At 39.9% G+C, this 24320-nt stretch overlaps 1 long non-coding RNA gene and 1 other non-coding gene across 4 annotated transcripts; both read right to left on the bottom strand.

Annotated features, from left to right (window-relative positions):
- Nucleotides 1-1695: 1695 nt before the first annotated feature.
- On the bottom strand, nucleotides 1696-24283 carry LOC142064758 (uncharacterized). Of its 3 annotated transcripts, XR_012663198.1 has the most exons (21): nucleotides 24027-24283; nucleotides 23338-23785; nucleotides 22518-22605; nucleotides 20864-21065; nucleotides 20522-20646; nucleotides 19993-20071; nucleotides 18778-18917; nucleotides 16549-16685; nucleotides 15566-15752; nucleotides 14401-14560; nucleotides 11665-11825; nucleotides 10499-10717; nucleotides 9749-9934; nucleotides 9478-9669; nucleotides 7309-7420; nucleotides 6771-6903; nucleotides 5934-6017; nucleotides 4839-4967; nucleotides 4354-4401; nucleotides 4086-4236; nucleotides 1696-3630 (listed from the first exon to the last, which is right to left on the bottom strand). It is a non-coding gene; the product is annotated as an uncharacterized LOC142064758 (long non-coding RNA). The 3 variants fall into 3 exon arrangements; XR_012663197.1 differs by lacking the exon at nucleotides 4839-4967 and having other exon boundaries at nucleotides 1696-4236; nucleotides 9478-9934; XR_012663196.1 differs by lacking the exon at nucleotides 4839-4967 and having other exon boundaries at nucleotides 1696-4401; nucleotides 9478-9934.
- On the bottom strand, nucleotides 8964-9102 carry LOC142065084 (small nucleolar RNA SNORA49). Its single transcript, XR_012663279.1, has one exon. It is a non-coding gene; the product is annotated as a small nucleolar RNA SNORA49 (small nucleolar RNA).
- Nucleotides 24284-24320: the final 37 nt, after the last annotated feature.

Here is a 24320-nt window from a genome sequence, read left to right as displayed (position 1 = left end):
ACACTTAAATAATACAGCATCTGGGGCTATACTGTTTTCTAAAGTGGAAAGGACTCACTGAAAGGCTGTTCTCCCATCATTTTCACTTGTCAGTAAATCTTAAAGTGAGCAGTGCTGCACTGAAGATTTGTTTTCAACAGCAAAATGTAAACTGAAAATAAAAAGTAAAACTATACCGGAGGTAAATGAGTCATTGAAAGCATCTCCATTGGCACAGTCATCATCAGTGCAATGGTTACAATTGAGGCTGTCGGATGCTTCTGCTTGAAAAAACGTGCGAGGCGTGTGGGCTCCCGCTGTGCTGGAGCAGCCGGTACCACGAACAACCGCTGTAACACAGCTACAGCTGGGGAGGGGGTACCTCCTGAAGCCTGAAAGCGCCATAAAATAAACTTGTATTTTTAACATCTACAAGTGTTCTGAAGAGATCACAAAAGAGGGCATGAAGTTTTTCAAAATTCTTCCCGTGAGGGAGAGAAATACATTGAACAAGTACAACTATATTAGTACCATAAAATGACCTCTGTTCCTCTCCATATGTGGAAATCCTATTTCAGCGTCATAAAACCCACTCTGGGATGAAGCCCAAAGTTCTCTATCTTTAAGAAGGAGCTTGTCTATAATTATTCTTTGAACACTATTCTTATGTCCTTGAACAACAAGACTGTACTTTTGGTAACGTTTAAGTCCATTCACCTCAGCTCAGGTGAAACAAGATGCTTCTGTTATTCAACACCCCAGATTCTCCAGATTTGCTGGGAGTCCTACACGCAGCCTCAGTGAAGACAAAACAGACGCCCTAAGCGCTCGTGAATCCGGGCTTACAGATTCATTTAGCCAGGACGAACAGATTTCTCTGCCTGCAACTGCAGGAGTGAACTGAATTCACACACCACACGGCAATCATGTTTTTACTTCTCATCGCTGTTCCTCCCCTGTGATTGACACTGGGTTTGGATTTGCTCCACCCTTTGCTCCTGTTCTTGCTCCCGACTAGGCTGTTGCTCCCACAGCTGTGCAGCTATTTGTTCTTCTGTCAATGCCTATGACAAGAGGTAGGGGAAGGGCAGGGGGCAGAAACCACAGCAATAAGGTTTTTTTTAAATGTTTTAATTCAGAATAGAAGCAAACCATGACTGTTGCCATGATTCATAGAATCAAAGGCTGGAAAAGACCTCTAGGATCATCAAGTCCAACCATCAACCCAATAATACCATGTCTCCTAAACCATGCCCTGAAATGTTGTGTCTACATATCTTTTAAATACCTCTAGGGATGGTGACTCCCCCACCTCTCTGGGCAGCCTGTTCCAATGCCTGACGATGCTTTCAGTAAAGAAACTTTTCCTAATATCCAATCTAAACCTCCCCTGACACAGCTTGAGGCCATTTCCTCTTGTTCTACTGCCAGTAACTTGGCAGAAGAGACCAACCCCCCCTCAGTCCAGCCCCTCTCAGGCAGTTGCAGAGAGCAATAAGGTCTCCCCTCAGCTTCCTCTTCTCCAGGCTAAACAACCCCGGCTCTCAACCTCTCCTCATAAGTCTTGCTCTCTAGACCCTTCATCAGCTTCACTGCCCTTCTCTGGACCACTAAGTCATGTAAAGGTTTGTCCTGAAATGAATTCCTAATTTTCTATACCAATAATTGCAACAGAAAAATTCTGTCTTGACAAAAATTTATTATTTATCATGGTAGCCTGCTTCTAACATGGCCAATATGCCCAAAAACGAGAACACCACAGCACAGTAAGGGAACATATCTGGGATGGACAATTGAGAGCTGATAGCTTTGATGTGCTGATAAAGGGGATTAGGCAGTCAAAACCCACACTGAATAATTTTCAGTCTTCCAAAAATGCTGCTATTTTTTTCCCCAGCCTTTCCCATTGTTTTTACAGGAAAAAGTATTTAGAAAGTATTTGAAACAGAAAAGAATTAAAAAGAATGTACAGAATGGAATTCATGTGGAAAAACTGAACGGACCTTTTCCTGCATCATCGCAGTCTCTGCACAGATGGAAACAACTTCAGACATGGGTGTCATGCTGTCATAGTTGTCTGCTCTGAAAGCAGATGAAGTAGCTTAAACTAACTTCATTTTATGCAACTATTTAATATTCATGACAATTTAACACAATGAATTTTAAAATTCTGCCACAGGACTCTGCAATTAAGATTTGACAATGCTGGGATTAGCAAGGAGCTCCGGCCACTTCTTTACCTGAAGCACTTCAAGCTTTTCTTTACACCAGCACAAGCACAGGGGTGGCTCAGTAACGGCACATGCACTGCTTTAACTTAAGGCTGAAGGTCACCACAGCACCTCTGATGAGAAATGCCGCTGTGAAATACATGCTTAAGAGAGAAAAAAAAAAAATATTCCAAATCAGGCCATGAAACTGCTTAAATGTCAAATCTGGGAAAAAAATCATCATGGACAGTAGAAGTAAACATACAGAAACCTATCTGAGGAACCTCTTTTTCTAGCAGTTGTCATCAACTCAAAGTGGTTCATAGAGATTTGAGTACACTCAGAAATTCTGGTCTTTCGCATAGGCTTGTCTAACACACAGACGATAACCACCTACATTCTGGAATAACTAGAAATTGAAGGCTTAGGTACCAAAAATAAGTAGTCAAAAGTGCCCTGCCTCAAAAATCAGTTTATAATAGTCTTGACTGAAGGCAATTCATATCCTCCCACTTAAATGCCAGTTAAAATAGACAGCTCCCCTTCCTTATTTTTAATATACTGATAAGGCAATGTGATACATCCAAGGTCATTTCATTGTCACGGTATCCGGGAAATTCATATTCTTAAGTGTATGGAAACTATAATAAATACAACCTATAGCAGTCATACTGATGGGAAGATATTTACTAGCATTCACCTGTATACCAAGCTATTCAAAATTCTAAAATATAGTCATGACTCTGCTTATGCTTACTACACACTCATGTGGTCCACTAAGAGCAATGAGGAGTTAAAAAAAACCAAAACAACCAAACAAAGAAATCGCAAGTCTTTATAATGTAATGCACATTTCAACTTAAACTCACCTTGCCCTCAGGACCTGCGGATGCTGTTAGGTAATGATTTTGGCATTGCTTTGGGGAGCAGCAGACATAGTTACAAGCGTTAACGACATTGCTGACAAAGTCCTGGTTTGCTGTCTGTCCTGGTGACACAATAGCAAGTTTTAAAGGAAGTGCCTGTAACTGTTTCACCGCCTAGGAGGCGGAGAGAAATCAAACCAGTGTAATGTTCCAATTAAATGCTTTTCTTGTGCACACAAGCATGTATAATCCTGTATTAAGCAAGGTCTATGGATGCTGTAATAAACTTCCAAGTAAAAAGTTTCTGAAGTCAATAAAAACAAAGTACCAGCTTGCTTTCAACAGGGCCGAGTCTTCAGCAACTGGACCCACGAGCCTAGAAACAGTGTCAGCCACTGACTTGATGAGGGCTGACAAAGGTCTGCTAAAATATGTTTGCTGTTTTACCAAAAGCAGGGTCTTCTGAGCTTTGCTTTTCTGCCGTCTTTTCAATATTCTTGGAGTCACTTGATTGAAAAGTGAGGGTGGCAGAACAGACATCCTTCTGTGGCAACGCTTCTTTCTCTCACCCGAATCTAATTGACAGGACAAAGTTGTTATCTCCAGTGAGAAAGGAACCCCGTGCAACAAGATCATGACAGAAAGCTGATGGCTGCAGATCATCCTAGTGCAGTATTTGACTTAATCAGTCATTTTTAAACAGCTTCTCGCTTCACTAAGAAAATAAGCTTAAAAACAGATCAAATGGGCACACATAAGTCTCACTGCTTTAACTCCTGCTCATTTAATTCACCCGTGTTTCTATTCCTAATTCGTAAGGACAACAGCATGTTTTCACAGTGCACTCCCTCTGCTCTCACTCTACATTCAATCACTTTGCCTGAGCGATTTCAAGCTTAACAGAGATAACAGTACACGGATGCCTAAATTTTTAAACACAAACTTAAAGATATTCTTGCAAATGAGTTGTCATATTGTTTCACACAAAAATGTTACCGCACCTCCCCATGCAATTATGAATCCAACTTACAGGACAGATCTGTTCTCTGCTGCTTAACGCCCTCCTGACAAACAGAGGTGGAAGCTTAGACTCTGGAATCGGGGTTATAGATACATCAGACACATAATGGAATCAATAAATCATCATCATGGTTCTCAGGTACAACAGGAGGAGCCCAAAGCTTAAAAAAAAAAAAAAAAAACAACACAAAACATCAATAAACAACCCGCAGTTTGCCATTAATTAAAGTATTTTAGGCAAGGTTTCCTTCAGGTGAAATAAATGGCTACTGACTTACAGGCATTAAATTAAATATTTCTCCATCTGGGCCTTTGCAGACCAATACCTGTATGAGAAAAAAGGAATTTTTGATACCTCAATACATCAGCCAGCCTAGAACCCAGCATTTGGAAACATAAGCCCATTTGCAATAACTATGATAAACAGTAGTTAGAAAAAAAATTTATTTTAAGGAATTAATCTTCATTTTCAAAAGGCAGCTTATTTTTCTCAGTCTCTTCCTCCAGTTATTACCTTGATACATAACTGTGCAATTCCAAGTCAACCTACAAACCTACACCCGTCCTGCTGAACAGCAACTTGCTACTCAACAGAACCAAACCTCTCCACAGAGCGCCAGCTTCAATGCCAAGAGTACACTGCTTGGGCGAGGGCACAAGACCAGCACAACACAAACCCAACAGACGCACTTCAATACAGGGCTTACAGTCACAATATGCAAATTCTTCGAAAAGAAGGGATTTGGAGATCCCTTGATGTTACCATGTTATAAGCATCTTGTCTGGTATAGGTTGAGAGTTCCTCTTTCATTTCCTGCTGAAATTTTTCTTCTGCCTTTCCCAGCTCCTAGGCATGCTGATACTCCCATTTTATATTTGCAGTTTTTAACTCCTTTTAGGAAGAAAATTTGTACACTTTAAAATACTACCACTTTTCACAATAAATCTGCTAACAGCAGTAAATTGCCACTGATTGGAGTCTCACCTTTTACAGGCTAACAGTCATAGCAAAGTTAGTTAAACTGAGTGTTCGTTCTTGGGTAAGGCCCTCATGCCAGTGTAGAGAAGGAGAAATATGTCTGTCTACCGGTTAATTAGGAACCAGTGTGGTTTTAGACCATGAGTGTTTTGAGCAAAATTTCAGTGCTCAAAGAAAAAACAAACAAAACTCCCAAATAAACAAACAAAAAATAAAATCTGACAATAGTTAGGGGTTTCTATTTTGTTTTTATTAATTACTCGGTGTCGTGGTTCAGCCCCAGTCAGCAACTAAACACCCCGCAGCCGCTCGCTCACTGTCCCCCCCCCTGTGGGATGGGGGAGAGAATCAGAAGAGCAAAAGCAAAAGGAAAAAAACTTGTGGGTTGAGATAATATTATTACCATATTATTATAATTATTTTAATTATTAAACTGATCTTAATATAATAAAAAGGTAAAGGGAAAAAGGTAAAAAACCCACACAAAACCAACCAAAACCCCACAAACAACACAACTGTTCACCACCCACCGACCGACACTGCCGGTCCCCGAGCCACAATCGCTGCCTCCTTCCCCTTCCAGCACCTCCCAGGTAACAACTGGGCATGACGTTACATGACATGGAATATTCCTTCAGCCAGTTTGAATCTGCTTTCTTAGCTGTGCCCCCTCCCCTCCTGGCTTCTTGTGCACCCCGCAGAGCATGGGGAGCTGGAAAAGTCCTTGACTAGTACAAGCACTGCCCAGCAACAATGAAAACATCAGTGTGTTATCAGCGTTGTTTTCATACTAAATCCAAAGCACCAGCTACAGTGAAAAAAATTAACTCTATCCCAGCTAAAACCATGACACTCAGAAAATGAAATATAGTCGCTTACCTTGTTGACTTTCTGGCTTTTTTGATCATTCAAAGTGTGAACCAAATCCACGGAATTCATCGCGTACTTTTCAATGGGATTAAGCTGTTCAGAAGAACATTTTGACATATTGCTAGTTATTTAGCTTTTGATTTAGAAACAAAATAACCAGTGATTTAAAAACAAGCAGAACACCACCCCAACCAATCAATGTGTTTGTTTTGGTTGCAAATAATGGCACCATAATTAGGGTAGAGAAGAGATCTAAGGACCAAAAATCTGACATTCTGGTCCCTCTTGAGTCTGCTCACGTCCCACCAGTGTCACTGAGAACAGGCTCCAACTACTGGCTTCCATGTTCCTCACTGAAAAAAGCCCTGAGAATCCCATCCAAGTTACTGTGCACACTCTTGACTGGTTGTTAGGATGCAGTTGGGTTCTGCCCAGGTAGCCAAAGGGAAAAGGAGACCATGAGGCTCTGAGAGAACTTAGGGAATGCTAGGAATAGTCATTTCATGGTTAAGAAGAACAGATCCAAGGACTTTAAGAAAAAACACAAGTATCTAGCAAATCACAGGGCTGTAAAACAGTTTTATATCACAAGATACAATTTAGTCCAATGCACTTCACAATTCTCAGGAGAACATCTGGTGACTTACATGTCTCAGTACACGAACAGATCTATCAACAAGCTCAGCTTACCTGCCAGGACCGGTTCAGTATTTAAGTTTGCACAGAACAGTTTCATATAAATGGAGCAGAAATAAGGTATTTTATGAAAGCCATTTGGTTGTTGCTCAGGAAAGTAGATTTCAAATATTTTTAAAGCTTTACATAAACCAAGAGAAATTATCATACCTCATCCCCAAAGCCAGCCAGCTGTTCCAACTGTGAGGGATCATACAACTCAATCTATGTCACCTCTTAACTCAGACCATGTCTCTTCCGTAAACTTTCTGGAATCCTCTTTTCCATATTCAGAGCAAAGAACCTTATGGAAACATGTTTTCAAGTACTCGATCAGACAGCATATGATGTCAAGAGTTTTTTAATCATCCTAAAATTGAGTTTTAAGAAGTCAGATTACAGACATATCTGGCACGTTTTGCTGCAGGAGATGTTTTTGTTTGATTAAAACAATGGCGAAAATAGCGTAAAATCATCATTGGAGCAAACACAGGGTCTTTTCTAGATATTTTTATCTTCCTGTTTTCTGTGCAAGCTAACAATTCAGGATTTTTACTGATTTTAACTGTGAACACATACCAGTGGCCCCCAAACAAGTCTGGAAATAAATATAAAACTAGATGATGTTTAAAATTCTGACTCTGATCCAGTAAAGCACTTATTTTTTACATATCATTAAAGAACTGTGCCCATTGTAACGTTACAGTACCTGAGTTAAAAAGTCTGTTGAACAATCATTTTCTTGAGCAGCCACTTCTTAAATCAAATGTTTAATACCTTTTTTCAACAGCCTCTCTTCAACAGAATTACCACTTACAAGCCTGTAAAACAAAGAAACTCATTAAATGCTGTTCCCTAGAAAACAGTGGCACTTTCTGAAACCCAAGTGTTTCACCTCTAATGTTTCTCGCCCACAGCAGTGAGCACCCACGCTCATTTAGAGTCCATCAGGTGTTTTCATAGGAAGTTTTGTACTCTTTTCCAGTTTCTTAGAGGACAGCTTTCTTTTTACATCTTTTTGCACTCTTTTCACATCTTTTTTCATATTTTCAAAACACCAGGTTCTTTCACGTTCTTATTTTCAAAATGAACACTAAACAGTAGTGTCTTCTATACAATGGGAATTTTAAAAAGATCCTTACAACATCCAGGTATTCGCTAACGGACACCACCCATGCATACTTGGCCAGTGGCGTAAGGTGAGCAAGAGCTCCCCTCTGTTCCTAGCACATCCTTCCAGGAGAAGAAACAGTCACTGCAGAGAAACTTCCAAATACATCTTAGAACTACATGAAGCTCAGCATCTCATCACTAGTGGATCTGAAATCCAGTGACAGACCATCAGGAAAGACATATATTGTTTATCAAGAGCACGAAATGCTCACAGATATTAGTCTTTGTTTTGACTGCCCCAACACAGAAATCCAGATGGCTCACCAGCTGAAAGTGGGAGGGAAAGGCAGGAATAGAGGATACAGTAAGGGAAAGGACAGGGCAGGGATTTTATTTTCCCTTTAGTCTGAAGGGAAGTATGCCTGACTGATCCAATCTTTAACAGGGTCTTAAAAGACCAAATGACTTGAACTAAAAAGGACTACCTCAGCCAAAAATCCTTTCACCTGAAAACATCTTCCCTCTATTTTTTATTTTAAAATACCTATACTATTTCTTAGCGTAAAAGTCACCTATATATGCGAATATCTCTGTCTCTTGCAATTTTATGACACCACTCTTTAGCTTTTGTATCCATCAGCAGATCTAAATCTGTGTCACAGAAGACAATGATATCTGCATCTACATGACTGACATCTGTGGAAGGAGTGTGGGAAGAAAGAATAGCACAGAAGAATCGCTTGTCTTGGTTGGGGTTTTTTATGGATTCCTAAAATGGGGAGACAAGCAACTTAGTTACAAATTCACATTAATAAAGCATAAATCTCTGAACTTTTTTACAGAATGAGAAGCTCAGAAAAATTGCTTTCTTATTACTTCCCCAACCTACATTAAGCTTGCAAACCTTTAAAGTTATCTGCCCACATTACAGATCTATACAATTCAAAATTATTTTCTGTACCATTAAAACCATTAATTTATGGTGCAGTCAGCCAGATAAACATCTGAGGATCTATCACAGGAGTCACATTATGCCCTATGACTAAGCACACCTGACTGGGTTATCACGTTCTGCACGCGCTTCATCGTTTTTCTTGTCTATTGAATAAATTGAATCCCCTCTATTGTGCTGCCTTGTGTTGCTTTAAGGCAAGGTATCCCTTTACGGTTTATACTGCATCTGACGGAAAGCAGAGCAATGCAATTTGAAATTAAAAAAAAATAAGAAAAGAATAACTTAACTATATTGTTAATGTCTGCTCTAATCGTAGGCCCCAGAGGATACTAAGAATCTTACTGGGGAGGGAAATGAGCATACTTTCAATTTATCCTCAGGCAATGCCAGGGCACTCTACAAAAAACAAAAGCCCCTGGAGTAAGGCTGAGGAAGTGCCAACACAAAACCAGCAACCGCACGTAAAGTACTAACAGTGTAGACAGCTACAGATAATGAAAGCAAAAGCAATTTATCAAAACGCTGTTGTGAAATAAAACATCTGTATTTCAAGCACAAATTACTCATAAACGTAGGACAACTAGTGGCATACCTCCTGGAGACACCCCGGATGCCTCATCAAATAGTAATATGACTGACATATTTCATAAGTAATGGCATATTTTGTGCTACAGCTACAGACATAATTTGCTTAAATAACTAATTAAATCATGCAAATGAATTTTGCAAATGTAGTATACTTCCCTTTAGCATTTTCCCTCCCGTTATGAGCATCTGCTCACTATTACCTTGAGTAAGGGGTCCTCTTACCAGATAATGCCAACTGCGAGCACCACTCTCATTAACTCTTATGTACGCGAGAAAACAGAAGTTCAAGAAAGGCTCCCATACATCAAGCACTGGAATCGTCTGCGTCAAAATCAACACACGACATCCTCTTTCTTTCAGCTTCCAAAGCAAGACAGCCAGAGCTTCCATCCTGCCTGTTCACGAAGTAAGAACCTGAAGGTTCCACAGGTAGTATTCAGCAATTGGAGAGCCACGTTCGCACAGCTGTGACAGGTGGTTGGTTTTTTAATACCTGGTTCACGCTGCACCAGCCGGGGATCTGGGAACTGCAGAAAATGCTATCTGCTGCCTTGAATGGAAAATCTGTTCCTTTAGATTTAACTTCAAGATCTTCATTTCCTGGGTGTACGCGTAAGGAGGATTTGCTACACAGAAATGCAGAGTAGCAACAGTGACAGCTGCCAATACGCGCAGACCTCTATAAAACAAACCAAAACTTTAATACACTAAATTTTTACCAGCTTGGGCTATTAACTACTCAAAAACAGTAACAAAGAAGATGTCTGCATGGAAGCATAAAGGGCCTGGCTAAAAGTAACTGAAAGTTAATCAGTAGGTGAATTTTTATGTTAACATCAAATAAATGCAAAACTGCTCAAGATCAGAACAAGACAAGAGGAAATTACCACTGTCCGTAAAGTTAAGCAGATAAGCTTACTTACTCCTATTTTTTTAAAAGTATACAAATACAAGGTCTTGTAAAAATACAAGATATGTCAAAATAAAGTAGAATTGCTATATAACTAATACAATTGCCATGGAACTATTAAGAGTTTTAAAATCTTAGAATTATCTAATATTATACATCAGGGATGCAAATAGATTCTGCACAAAGCAATTCAGGCTGCAGTAAGGATAAAACAAGGCAACTCATCTATCACTTTTACCATTTTACAGTACTTTACATAAATACCCTGGTTTGGATGGTTGTACATGCCCCTCAAATCTGTGCAAAGACCACAAATGGATTTGTCTCAATTACCGAGTAACAACATCCTTCGGGGCGACCTGATGCTGCTTCAGTGTCGGAAGGAGTTCTTGCAGTGGATCCTTTAGGACCTCTGAAGTACTCGAACTGGGAAGGCAATTTGCAAAGCCAGCCCAGCACCATTTGTTAATCCTGGCAGAACAACGCTGAGAGATTTCTCTTTCACTGATCCAAGAGCAAATTTCCAACAAGTCTCAGCCATACAGGGGGGTTCTGGAAAAACGACACTCATATATTCAATATATTATACTCAATATTTTGTCCAGGCACTCCTTTAGTCGTCTTTTCTTTCTATGATACCCTTTAAATTCAAAATTCTTTTCTGAATGTATTTCGACCAGATAAAGCTTACACAAAAACAAAATTTATGCGAAAGAGAGTTGAAAATAAGGATGATTTAGTTAATGCAAGAGTTCTATGAGGGACCATGAAAGCAGATGTGAGCAGGGGAAAAGCTGACAATTAGAATAGTATTTGTGATACAAGGACAGATGTTATGTTTGGTATTTTAATGAAAAATAAATCTGCTTTCCTACTCTATGCCTACTAGGAAAAATATAATGGGGCTTTCAAACTACCATCGCAGACTCCACTAGTACAGATGGATGAGACGAGCCAGTTACGATATTCAACATGCTTTAAATATAAAAGCTTTGACTATTTCAGCAAACAGATAGGCACACACGAAGCTTGTAAGCTATAGGCTGTTCATGATCAAGTATATACTCTATCACTGGAACGGGCTGCCCGGAGAGAGGTGGTGGAGTCACCATCCCTGGAGGTGTTCAAAAAATGTGCAGACATGGTTTAGGAGGCCTGGGGGTGTTGGGATGGCGGTTGGACTCGATGATCCTAGAGGTCTTCTCCAACTTTAATGATGCTATGATTCTATATACAGAGTTAGCATAGTTACCTGAGTTGGACATGGAAGTGCAGAAACAGTTTTAGATTTAGTAGTACTCAAGTCATCCACTGTCACATTAATAAATGCGTTTTCCCAGGAAAGCAGCAAGACAACAAAAATATTTTAATGAAGAAACATAACTTAATTTCACAGGCACGTGATATGACAATGATATTGTAGATTCTAGAATTTTGATTTCTGAGTAAAAAAAGAAACAGAAAAAGAGAGAAGTGAATTGAATCATGTAGCAGCTTACCTTGATGCTTCAGAGACTGTTTACCAACAAGCCACAGAACTGACTGTAAGACAAAGTACATGTTTTCCTTCTAAACTGTAATGTTACAGGCTTCTCTGCCTGAGCAGCTCTCACTTGTGCCCCAGCTGTGGAAGCCACTGGGCAGAGTACTATCTTGCTGACTGTTAAGAGAAGACAAAAAAGGTACAAGGTTTAAAAACAAGAATTTCCTCACTGTGCACCGCACACTATCTGCTTATCCCATGCATACAGCGCGCCCTATTTCCAACGAGGGCAACTTTACTCCAGACATAACTCTTGGGTTGCGCTTCACTGCAAACAGAATAGGTCTCCCTCTAATACTGTGTGTTCTTAAACTACGCACAAAATGTTCTTCCCCTCAGTACCACTGGTAGGCCTATAAAAAAAAAAAAGGATTATTTCCTAGATACAGTTTGACTGGTATTTCACAGTGGTACTCATTTGATCTGACAATGTACCAACTTTGCAAGGACTTCAAGAGTCTGCACAGGTGTATTTTAAGCAAAGTTTTTGGGGAAAATGGCCACAGAATAAGAGATTTTTTTTTCCTGCACAATTCATTTTTAGCAATGAAAGAAGTTCTTCAAACAGTTAATACCACAAAAGAATAATTACCAGATATAACTTTCAGCCTCCCTTCATACTGAATGCTTCCCATTCAGCCATGCAAAAATTTATACTGGACCCAGCTGAAACCAGAATACAGAGAATTTAGAAAAGGCCTGGAAAAAAGTGCATTTGAGATACCACACTGCATCCCCAATCATCTGAAAAGGGTCTGTCCCAAAGGGCTGCATCATGTAAAAAAGACTCAGTTAATGATGACCATTAGCAGCGGCTCAGCAGAGACCCAGAGAATGGGACAGTGCCGATGCCTAAATCCCATCAGTCAGTTAAGACTGACGTGTGAAAAGTTGTCTCACACACTGCAGGTCAGGTCTGAAGAGGGAGTTTCATTAAGACGGTGTACCTGGAGATCAGCACAATGGCCAGCAAAATTTCTGGTGTTTGCACAATAGTATCATTCTATTTATAAAAGACAGACAAATAATAAGGAATTTCATTTTGATTTAATGAGTGAATTCCTGTTAGAAAACTGCTAATGGAACTCAATATTCCAATATGTAAAGCACAAACGTGTTCAGTACAACCTCGTTTCTTCCCCAAATTCAAGCAATATTAAAAAAAAAAACAACCAGCAAACCAGAAAGAAATGGTTTATTATACGAACAACACACCTTTCCTATGCTGATTTTCTGAAAACATGGCAAGGGGTTGTCATCTGTATTTTCTCATGCTGATCTACCATAACCATTGCTGCGCCCACTGTCTGCTGCAGCTGAGACCTTGAGAAGTCTCTAGTCCTACTTTTGTGCTTCTGTCCGTACTGCACTGGTGTAAATAACCTACAAATTAACAAATTGTCTTTCTACACACACGAGGAAGTTGTTAACCCCTTCTTCCTAAGACAAAATCAAATTAAAAAGCAAATAGTTACTTTTAGTTAGAAATCTGAGCTAGACGAGGTACCCAGCCGCTGAGCATACGGCAGGAGGGATTCTGCTGCTCTCAACAGGCCGAAGAAACAGAGAGTACTGTAAAATGCAAGTACACCAATGCTCTGAGGCTCCAGCTTTCTCTGAAAGATTACAAGGAGGGGTACAAGCATGACAGATCTCCCATATTCCTTAATCATCTTCGGAGTCTGGAGACAGCAAGAAAACTCCCCAGAAGATGCTAATAAGGATCCAACTTCTTTATGGAGCAAACTCTTTGCTATGCCTTGGTGCAATGTAAGTACGAAAAGCAGGGGATCTCTGCTTCCACCCATCTTAAGGCAGGCTGGTTTTAAAAACATCCTGCAATTGTAAAAGCTGACTTCACAGTAACTGTTTCATGTATACTACTGCAGGGAAACTGAAGATGTCTAAACAGTAAAAGAATGAGCTATTTTTCAGCTTTGTATTTTAGCTATCGCTTCAAATTCTTAAATTTCAATAACTGACAAAGCTCCCCTCTGGCAGAACTGCTTAACGGAACTAGTGCAGGGTGTCCGCCTTGTCACCTGTTACAGCCAAGTGTTACACAGGCTGTCTGGGGCTGCAGTAACCATGCCCATACTCCGCTCTTATCCGGTTAATTTATTGTAAAAATCTTTAAGCCTATATTGCTCTACAGCAGAATTACATTTGCTCCAACACTCAGATACGAACCCTACCAACTGCTCTTTGGAGAGAAGAGTCAATAGCAAAAACAAAAAGTCAAAATTTAACAGAACACCTTTGTTTCTTCCCCTTTTCCCCGTCCCCCCAAAAAAGCCAAACCAAAACAAAAAACCCCCCAATATTTCTTTGAGTGCTTTGCAAGCACATCTTAGACTTAAAATTAACTAGAAGGAGAATATTTAATTGTTTTGCTTAGGAAACTCTACTACAGAAATCACTTCCACTGTTTGATCAAAACCACAACAGACTTCAACTCTCTTGAGTTTGGCAGGAAAGATTACAACTGAGCCTTTGTAAATGAAAAGAACTATTAAGTGGTAAAAACCAGTCTGCCTTCCCTCAGAAGACTGGCATACAGTCTTCAGCAGTGATCAGTTTGGAAACAAAAGACAGCAAACCCCTCTCGGCCCTCACAAATATTATTCCTTTTTACTTGTAACTTATTAAGTAAAAACTTAATAACTCAATCAGTCCCTGGAACACTGCATACCTATTTGGTCTGAGCTTCACTGGCTCAAGTCTGGGGGACGAAGGAGAAGAGTAGATCTCTTCAATAAGCTTCCTAGTTACCTTCAGTTTTGGCAGTTTTTGCGCCTCGTAGCGAGTCGTTCGGTTTTCCATTCCCATCACATGAGAGACCTGCCTACATGCTTAAGTTATAAAAAGATAAAAAGAACAAAAGAAAAAAACAAACCTAAATAAATGTTCTACTACCACTCAGCTGCAGTAAAAGAAAATAAGAGTAGTAATAATACCACATTATCTGAGAATGACTAAAAAGCTCACAGCTGATGCCAGCATTAATCCAAAACGTGGAGGAGCCAAGTGTCACATGGTTTTGCAGAGGGCAGCTGCCGTTACTTTAAAAGGTTTCAGCAACCTACACCATGAAAGCAGAGTGTTATGCTCATGTTACCAAGAGTCAAACACAGGACAGCACCCTCGAATTACAAGCTCTGCAGTTAATTCAGCGCTTGTAAGGAAAACATTTGTGTTTGTACACCTGCCATTCCAGACTCATCCATTCGCACACCTTGATGCATTAACCCTACTTCCTTCACAAGCCTTTGACACACACCTTGTCCCCCCGCCCCAAAATTATTTTTCCAACAGGATTAAAGAAGTAACTATCTGGATCTCCCACAACACACAATGCTACTGTTTTAGTTTTGCCCAGTCTTTCTTAAGCTTCTAGTATTGCTGAAATCACTAGGAAGAAAACTGATGAAATCCTGGCAATATAACTTTAACAAACAGACTCTAGTTAAAACTAAACTGTGGAATCTGAGCCAGCTTCTCATCTCCAGAGCTGTCCACAGCTCAGCTATCCCTTACCTCTCCTCAGGACAAGACAAGAATGGCACCTTTCCCTTGATTCCAAGAACCATCAATTTCGATTAGTCGGGAACTTTAAACAAAAGCAAAACATGTTGCAAAATAGTCTGATCTTTTTTGACACGGAGAGTAAACTCCCAGCATACCTACAATGGTTATTATTTATAATCTTAGCAGTTGCTTCTAAAAATAAAGGAATTAACGAGTCAGCTTTTGAAATTTAATTGGACCTGAATTATGGGTAAGAAATTTTATGTCTTAAGCCACCTGCTCTCCCAATCAAATCAAGCTGACCACAAGAGAATTGCTTCTCTACTCACCTTCCAAAGATCCCATCCTAATGCCTTCAGCACTAGAGAAGCAGTTGTAAACTCCAGCGTGTCCAACACACAGAAAGAACGTGGAAGCTGGTGACTTATCAGATCAGGATGACTACACGCCCTTTGCAGCTGCATCAGAATATGGAGGACACCGACAAAGTGCCTGCTTCTAAGACATTCTTGAGTTCTGTTAAATTATATTTTCATTTTAAATAAGTTGTCTTTAAAACAAAGTGCTTTTTAGGAGCTTAGGTCTTTCTGCATGCTCAAATCTGCTAACACCAAATTATCAAACTTAGAAAGTTAGTTTAAAAATGCAGTCCTCCATTCCTCCAGCTTCTCTCACATTCACATAAACTTTTAATCATTCAGAGACTATATTCTGATTTTAAAACTCACATTGTCATAAACCTGAATTTCTCAAATAGCCACTTTATTTCAAATGGAAATGACATCAGATTATATATGAAACACACATATTGTCAATATTAGGGGCATTTTTTTTAAATACCCGAAAAAATACCACTTTATATTATCAAAATCGCTGGAAAATACAAATAGACATATCAGAAAAGCAATGTAGCTTATAACCTACGATATTTGGTTCTTAGATAACTTAGAACTAAATTTAGACAAAAACTGTGACACATGGTCAATTGTGTAAGTCATAAATATTTTTGGTTCGTGCATAGTTTGTCCCATAATCCACAAATATTGTTTATTTATGCTTGTTTTCACCTTGTAAAACAACTAGATCTAAATAAACAAACACAGAATGGAGAAAAGCTGAATGCAATTACCACTCAGTGTAGAAAATGATTAGCCTGCACAGCACCATGGTTACGCCAATGTGCTTTAATCTTTAGGCTTGCCCATGACTCACTCAGAAATTACACACTAGCAAACAAGCTCTCCTGTTGTAACTGGAACAGTTCCTAACTTCAACGGTGAATGAACAGTTAAGAACTACTCAACAGACGTACCTTGGTCGAGACAAGATGTCTTTATACATTGACTTCTGCCGATCAGAAAGAGCGCATCCAAGCACGTGCTCGTATTTCCTTGGTAACTGCTTCTCGACGTGCATTTTGGACCTCCACAAAATAAAGGCCTGCACTACCTAAAAGAATACAAAACAATAATTTCCTAATTGTATGTTCTCAGAGAAAGAGATACTAGTCTTAAGAAACTATCCTCAAGGAAGAAGCACTCTCTCTAGCCTCCCTGCAGCTCTCTGGTAATGATCTTCATTCCCCTCCACAGATGCTACCTTCATAAAACCCAGACAGGATTGGAAATCCCTGGAATCAGGGAACAGGCAACAGCCCACAGATCTTTCAAGGCAGTAGGCAGAAGCGTATCCACCAAGAGTAAATGATGATGACCGTGAACAATGAAGATAACAACGAAGGTAAGATCTGTTTCATATCTTAAATTGTATCACAGCAAGAAAATTTTAAAAACCTGCTATTATAAGCACTGAAGTTATTTTAGAAAGTAACTGAAGGATAAAAGCAAAAAGAAAAATCTGAAAGAATGCTTCAGACCTCCGGAGATTGAATATTGCATCCCAGTGCTTCTCCATCAGATTATTACCATTCCGCCTGTCATCTAAAGCTAGGTACTTCCATTGTAGTTTCATGAATGCTCCATAGTCTTTAAAGAATTGCTTGCAGGAGGCAATACATATGTTAATGTTGTTGGGGTCAGTCCACTCCCACAACATAAAATACACAAATTCTAAGGGCTTTTTTGATGGCTTTCAGAGTAAAGATTATTAAGTGGTTCCTCTTCTCGGATTAAAATTTATTATCTTGCACTTTCTCCCAGTGCAGTTCTTCAAAGTTTAGGATTTTTCCCAAAAGGGACGAGAATGCTCAGTTTAACTCTCTGGTTGTGGTGTTTGAAACACTGTATAAAATATCCTTAATGGAAACTGTTATTTTAAAGAAGAAAAACCTTTTCCTACAAAGCACCGTAGACCAAGTTTCCTAGCCATCCAAATACAACTGGCAATGAAAAGCCATCCTCCCAGTTGCTCCTTGAAGAGTTTGGACACGTTTCAGAATACTTACACTTGTTGTTACAGGTTATCAATAGCATACATACTTCAGGGATAAATTCTAATCTCTAAGATTCATATGTGTCTATCTTCACAATAAATGCTACCCAGAAGTACCAAAATTATTGCGGACTTGATTGCAGAAGCTGTCAAATGTGTGAATTAACATCCTAATATTTACTTTCAAGGGCAAATAAAATATTAGAAACACAAACCAGAAAGTTAAAACACAAACCAGAAAGTTAAAATTGCAAGAAGTCATAGAACTAAAGGAATAAATACGCTCAAAGTTATGGCAAGCTTGTTAATTTTCTTCTGTTCTGCTCAGGTCAGAAGACAAGAAAAAGTTATTACATGATTTATATGGCCCAGTTCTACAAACTGAAGAGAGAAGGGAAAAATTGCTAGTAAATCTAAGATTATATAAAGGATTCCAACAAGGAAAGAAATTGAAAAATAACTGGAAAAGACACATCATCCCAAAAGGAGCAATAAAAGTTGTATGTTGTAAAAGCGTTAATGGAGGAAACCAAGAAGTTTCTTGTAACTATGGAAGTTGAAAATACAAAAATTAGAGGAGGGTGGAAAAAGAAGCATATTTTGCAAATAAGTTCAGTGAAGTTTTGAAGCCAGAAAACACATACATGGCTTCTAAGCTACAAAATACACACCAAACTTCCTGCTACTTCTGGGTTATGCATCAATTTCTCATCCAAAAAAATGGCTAAATCCAACACATTTTCCTAATAAACTTCTGCAAATACTGAGACATGGTACAAGTCACTGGAGCGAAGACGTGAGTTTTCCCATACAGAGATTATGTACTAGTCAAACATACCCATGCAAAGGGACATCATGCCAGTAAGTACATACCTACAACTTAAAGAGGCTCACCAGACGTTGCTGGTCATCAAAGCAAAATTTATTGGTAAATACCAAACCCCGCTTATGAACTAGGGCTCATAAAATGAGGAAATACCTTCAATCTCCCAGTATGCCAAATACCAAAAGAGAAAAGAACCAGGCTGTGACATCCCTATACTGAAGTTTTTAACCACAGTGGTATAACCGTGACTCGGGTGGTATTTTCTTTCTGCATAACGCTTATGTTACCCAGTACATGCATAGATGAAACAATGTTCCACAATACCTCTCTTTTTTTAAAAAGTTCTCTTGGGTTCCCAAGGTAGAGAAGAATTTTCAAAGCAGCACACCAGCATTTCAGTTCAATCTTCCACTTCAGCACATTAATTTTTTTTGAAACAACAAGAATAGGACCCCAGTTACCTACTGAGATAAAAGGTACAGCCTGACTGGAAATGACCGCGTACCACTTCAGAACAACAAGGAAAGGCAGTTGGGCACATACAAACAACATACACATGCGCTAACAATGAACAGAATTGTGCATCCTTTTCTATAAAATCTATTCCAGGTACATTTCTTTAAATTACACATATTAAAAGCAATTCTTTTTTTTCCCCTCTTACTGAAAACACATTCACTAATGAACTCTTAAAAATATAGATTTATAAAACAAAAGATCTACAATATTTCATACCTTCATTACATGCTAGGTGTGCAAACAAAGCAACAACTTGCACTGTTTTTCCAAATCCAGCTTCATCAGCCAGAACACCATTGCGCTTCATCCCACACAGCTTTGCCAACCACTCCAGTCCACTCTCCTGATAAGCCCTAAGAGTGCTGCATAATAAGGACAGAGTATCACTTTTTACTACTGCTGTGACTTGAGCACTGCCTTTGGGTAACAACGCTTCTGCAGCAGCAGCAGTGTCTGCTGAATCTGCCATATATTTCTCTACAGTAGGAGTGAGAAGATCTGGAAGCAACACTTCCTCCTGAAGGCTCTCTTTCTTACTCAGAGTGTCTCTTATTTCTGCGCAAAATAAGAAAAAGTGTGGTGCTGCCATATCTGAGATGAATAATGCATTAACAGATTTAATGCCATTTACAGCTAAGCCAGGGTCTGAAGAACAAAAGAATCCTACACTATAGCATAAATTCCAGTTTGTCAAACTTGACTACAGGAACAAGGGCGACCTGCAGTGGGACACAGGTGCACACGTGACAGTTTTAGTGAATTCAGTCTCACGCATGGCCTCCAAGGGACATAAAACTAAACCCCGATACAAACAAGGGCTCAGCAACAAAAAGCCTTCACAGTGCGTTCAAAGCTTTAGTAAGCTATAATAAGTTGGCAAGCTTGAAAAGGGAGATACTTATGACTCAAAACTAAGACCACAATAGCAGCACCAAAACATTTCTTTTGGTAAGCTTATACTAACACTACCAGTAGGCAAAAGAAATAAAAAATGATCATACAAAAAAAGGTTCTTATTACCTTTTTTTGCGATCTTCTGTGAGTTTAATGCTTTCTTTCTCCTCTCTTCTAACTCTACTTGCAGATTTAAACCTACCACCTAATAAGGAGAGAGAGCGGGGGGAAAAGAGCAGAAGGAAATTGCAAACATGAACGCACTTAGCTTCAAATACAGCTATGAATTACTCAACATTCCTTCAACAGGCAGGCAGGCATCAGACACAGCTACAATGCAGAGCACTCAAAGAAAAGAACAGCGTGTACAAAAATGACCATGAATAGAAAACATCCACCTAATAAGTGAGAGCTTCCCAAGAATAACTCACATCAAAACTTAAACATCTGCAGCGAGCCAGCTGCACCGACTAGGATTAGTGAAGCAAAGGCCTCAAATTATTCATGCAACCGTAACATGAAGCTATCTTTACCAACAGAAAATATTCACCACATGGGCCAAGCAAAGCTCAGTTGTAAGATTCTTGCTGCCATAGTCCAATAGGTTCTTATTCAGCACGTCTTTAGATTATTTTTTTCTTTTTTTCACATTTACCTGTTTAATGATGGACGAGAAACGATCAGTTTCTCTAGCAGTAAAAGCAGCAACAGCCCTCAGTCGCTTCTCCTTCCTTGCATCCTTCCTTATAAAGTATCATATCCGCATGATGACAAGCCACACTTAAAATCAGCTGAATAAAACCATAAAATTATTTGAAGCTTTCACTCCATTCTAACAAGCCTACTTCTAAAGAAAGAAGAAAAATACAACTCCTTTAGTACTGCCCAAGCGTCACAAACATAGCTGGAGAAGCAAACCAAAACTCACACATCCTCAGTGACCATGTCCTAACCATGAAAACGCTGCCTATTCTTCCCCCCTTTTCTGGTTGAAAACATCAAACTCCCATTACTCTCTTGGCAGTTATCATCTTCCATCTTCTTTCCTGAACAAAACCAGTTGCCATCCACTGCATTTCTTCCAAAAGATAATCATAGTGTGATTTGTGCCGTGAGGCCTCTTGGAGTTTGGGCAGACATTGCAGAGATCATAAACCTTCTTTCCTCAGTGCTGTTATTTGCTGCAGAATATCATTTTCCTTCAAGTAAACACAATTAAACGTATGTTTCCTACCACACAACACCAAACCAAGACAGAGACACTGTGAAAAACGTTAGATGAATAACCAATAGAGATGATTATTCAGTCCTTGGAAACATTCTACACTGTTTGAAGTTGCACTTTATCAAAAGATAATGAATAACACATCTTGTGCAGATTCATGTAAAGTGTCCAAAGGACTCTGTGATGCAGCAGTATTATGTAAAATCAGTAAAGAAATTTGGGATGCAGTGGTACTGAGTCTTTAGAATTCTACTTTTTCCTCCTAAAATATAGTACCTCTATAGCTCATGAGAAGAGCAGGAATGATTCAGTGAGAATTTTCACAGAATTGAGATGCCCTGCCAAATGGCAGATGGCCAGAACCCCCTAAAGTTCATACACAAATACGTTTTAGTTTATGGCATTTTTATTCACACATAAAAGCGTCCTGCAACTGCTGGCAAGTAAGCACAAGCAGCACAAATTCTCACTGTGATTTTCCCCCCTCCTTATTCTAAATACGCTGCATAAAATGTTGAATTAATTGATTAAATCTCCTTTTAGGATTTCATTAAAAGAACAAAGACTATTTTGCTAGACAATCTGCCTGATTCCCTCTCATTCCTTTTCTTTCTTCAAGAAAAACCATATGGCATGTCTGCACTGCCAATTAAAACCAAGAGATACAGCTATCTATAGCACATTCTAAATTTAAACAAAGTCTTATTGTAAAGAAAGGTGTATAGCCAGCTGTGCTACACAAGAGTTATCTGAAGCAAATTATTAGTGCTTGATAAAGTCTTTTGCAAAACCTACTGAAATTATTTGCTCCTTCCTCCCCAGGTTGGAGTAATAAATTCTGTCATCCACAAAGTCTCAGTACAAAACACAAAGGAGAACACTGCCAGGACACAGTGAGAGGTTCACACGCTGTTACCTCTTGCTGTGCCTTGTAACTTACCTGCAACCTTCCACACACATCTGAAATTTACTTGGAAGCATGAAATGAATTTGATTCAATGAAAATGAATATCCAGTACAAGAACATTTAAACTGAGAGCTGGGTAGCCATCACAAACAACATAAATGAACAGCTATGTTCTTCACAGAAGTAAAATTTCCAGAGAGAGTAGTGGTAAAGTGCCAAAAATTAACCCTGTCTAGACTTTCTTAACGAGACAGAGGTCACCACTCTCTTTCTGAGGATACTCTCTTCCCAGATAGGCTGTTTAATGGTGTGAAATAGACGACAACAGCAACTACAATACACAACCCAGCTGTACAAAGCCGCATACAATAAAATATGCAAATCTGATACCTGTTGCTGTACAGGAACCGGAGTTGGGCCCAAAAGCATGTGCTTCTTATCACAGCCTCCTTGCTGTACCTGCTGAAGGAAAGCTGGGTTCCTGCTGTGTGGAGCAGGTGAGGAACTATGTAAACTTACCAAGTTTGGTCCACTTTGCTGTTGGCTTTGCTCCTGGCTAATCTGTTGAGCCACTTGAAGAACAAGATGCATTCCACCTGCAGAAAAACTTTTAAAAGTTGCAATTTCAGTAATTCCAATAATGGAACATCAAAAAGAACCACAGAAAGCGGCAATACAGACTGTTACATAGTTGCCCAAATCAGCTTTCTACCATATCGCAAAACGACTGCATACCTAAAAGCTATGAAGATGCAAATCAATCAGCACACTAGACTAGACTGTACTTCTCCACTCTTTAACCTGACAACACAAAGATCTTTTTTAACAAGATCCTACAGGGAGGTGCTAGCTAAGCAACCAATCTCTATCAGGGTATCAAATGACCCAAATGGAAAAATTTTATGCAACAACATCAATTAAAGAAAACAACAAATGAGGCACAAAGGGTACAAATTTAAGCCCCATGCATGGAAAATGAGATGTGCAGCGCTCCCTAAGATTTCTAAGATATTCTCCAGAGGGCTTTTAAATTGTATAATAATTGGTATTAGATATAGTGTTACAATTACAGAAAATCACACTAAAGCAATTATCTTTAATTACACATCTTAAACTTTACATTTGATCATAAATACTTTATCACAAATCATTAATATATATACTAGATGTACATAATTTTAAAGTTGCGGCATTTTTTTTAAACTGTTACCAAAGCTAATTATGAGTCTCTATGTGAAGTACTATTTTGGAACTAAAGTAAAGTTAACCTAATAAAGTATCTCATTATCAATAAAACGGTGCATTGGTCTACCACTTCCAAAGCTCTGTCTGCATTTACCTTTGATTTTCCTTTTACATTCTCTTTATTTTGCTATGAAATTATTTTTATGGTCACAGAATTGCTTCCTGCTCAGCTTTCAGGAAGAGTTCATCTCAACGATCATTGACCTTTTAACTTGATTTAACCATATAAATTTTTTATCATTCCAGTAGCTTTATCCGGTTCCTTTATTTCTAGCAGTCAGGCAGAGGATTCCTGCAGCACGTACTGGGTCTTGACTGGGCACATCTGCACTTTGAAGACGACACAGGACAGGCGACAGGCGCTTTGGGCTTTCCTCAGCGGACGAACTCACGAGGCCCAGCGTGTTCGAGGGCAGCAGCCTCGCTCGGCCGCGCTGCAGGTGACGAAGCTGCAATGAAGGGCGATGCCTGGCGTCACTCGTGCAATGCCCAGATCTCTCGCTTCATAAAGCGCTGCTGTTGGAGGGGCAGGATGATTTACCCTGCAAGTACAAAGAATGATTCACCCTGTCAGTTACAGCCGCGTATGCCATCAATACAAAGCCAAGTGGGGTTTAAATGCCACCTTGAAAACGTGATAACGCCGGCAGCACCACTGGCCAGCCTGCGAAGAAGCTTCGGTGCAAAGATTAAGTTATCCGAACGCACAAGGGCAATGCGTTATCAAACCTCCTTGGTGCAAGTCCCGCCAGAAACCCGCCGGAGCGGAGCGGGCAGCCTCACCTGCAGCTTTCCTGTCAGGAAGGTGGGAAACCACAGGCTGCCTCGCAGCGGCCGCCGCTGCGCCACTCCCGACCGGCCCCGCGCCCCGCCACGGGGCTGCGGCACCCCCGTGGGAAGGCGGCGGTTTGCTTCGCGCCCTCCGTCTTCCAGGAGAGATTAGGAATGGCTCCTAACAGAAAGAACAGCCCGCAGCGCCCGGCGGGGCGAGCCCCCGCCCCCCCGCCGCCTCAGCCCGCCCAGCCGTACCGCTCCCTCCCGCCGGCACCCGCACGGAGAGGGGGGAAGCAGCCAGCG

Source organism: Phalacrocorax aristotelis, chromosome 15 (genome assembly GCF_949628215.1).
Source record: "Phalacrocorax aristotelis chromosome 15, bGulAri2.1, whole genome shotgun sequence".
Lineage (NCBI taxonomy): Eukaryota > Metazoa > Chordata > Aves > Suliformes > Phalacrocoracidae > Phalacrocorax > Phalacrocorax aristotelis.
The sequence above is the reverse complement of the archived record's forward strand: the minus strand, read 5'-3'. Positions and strand labels throughout refer to the sequence as shown.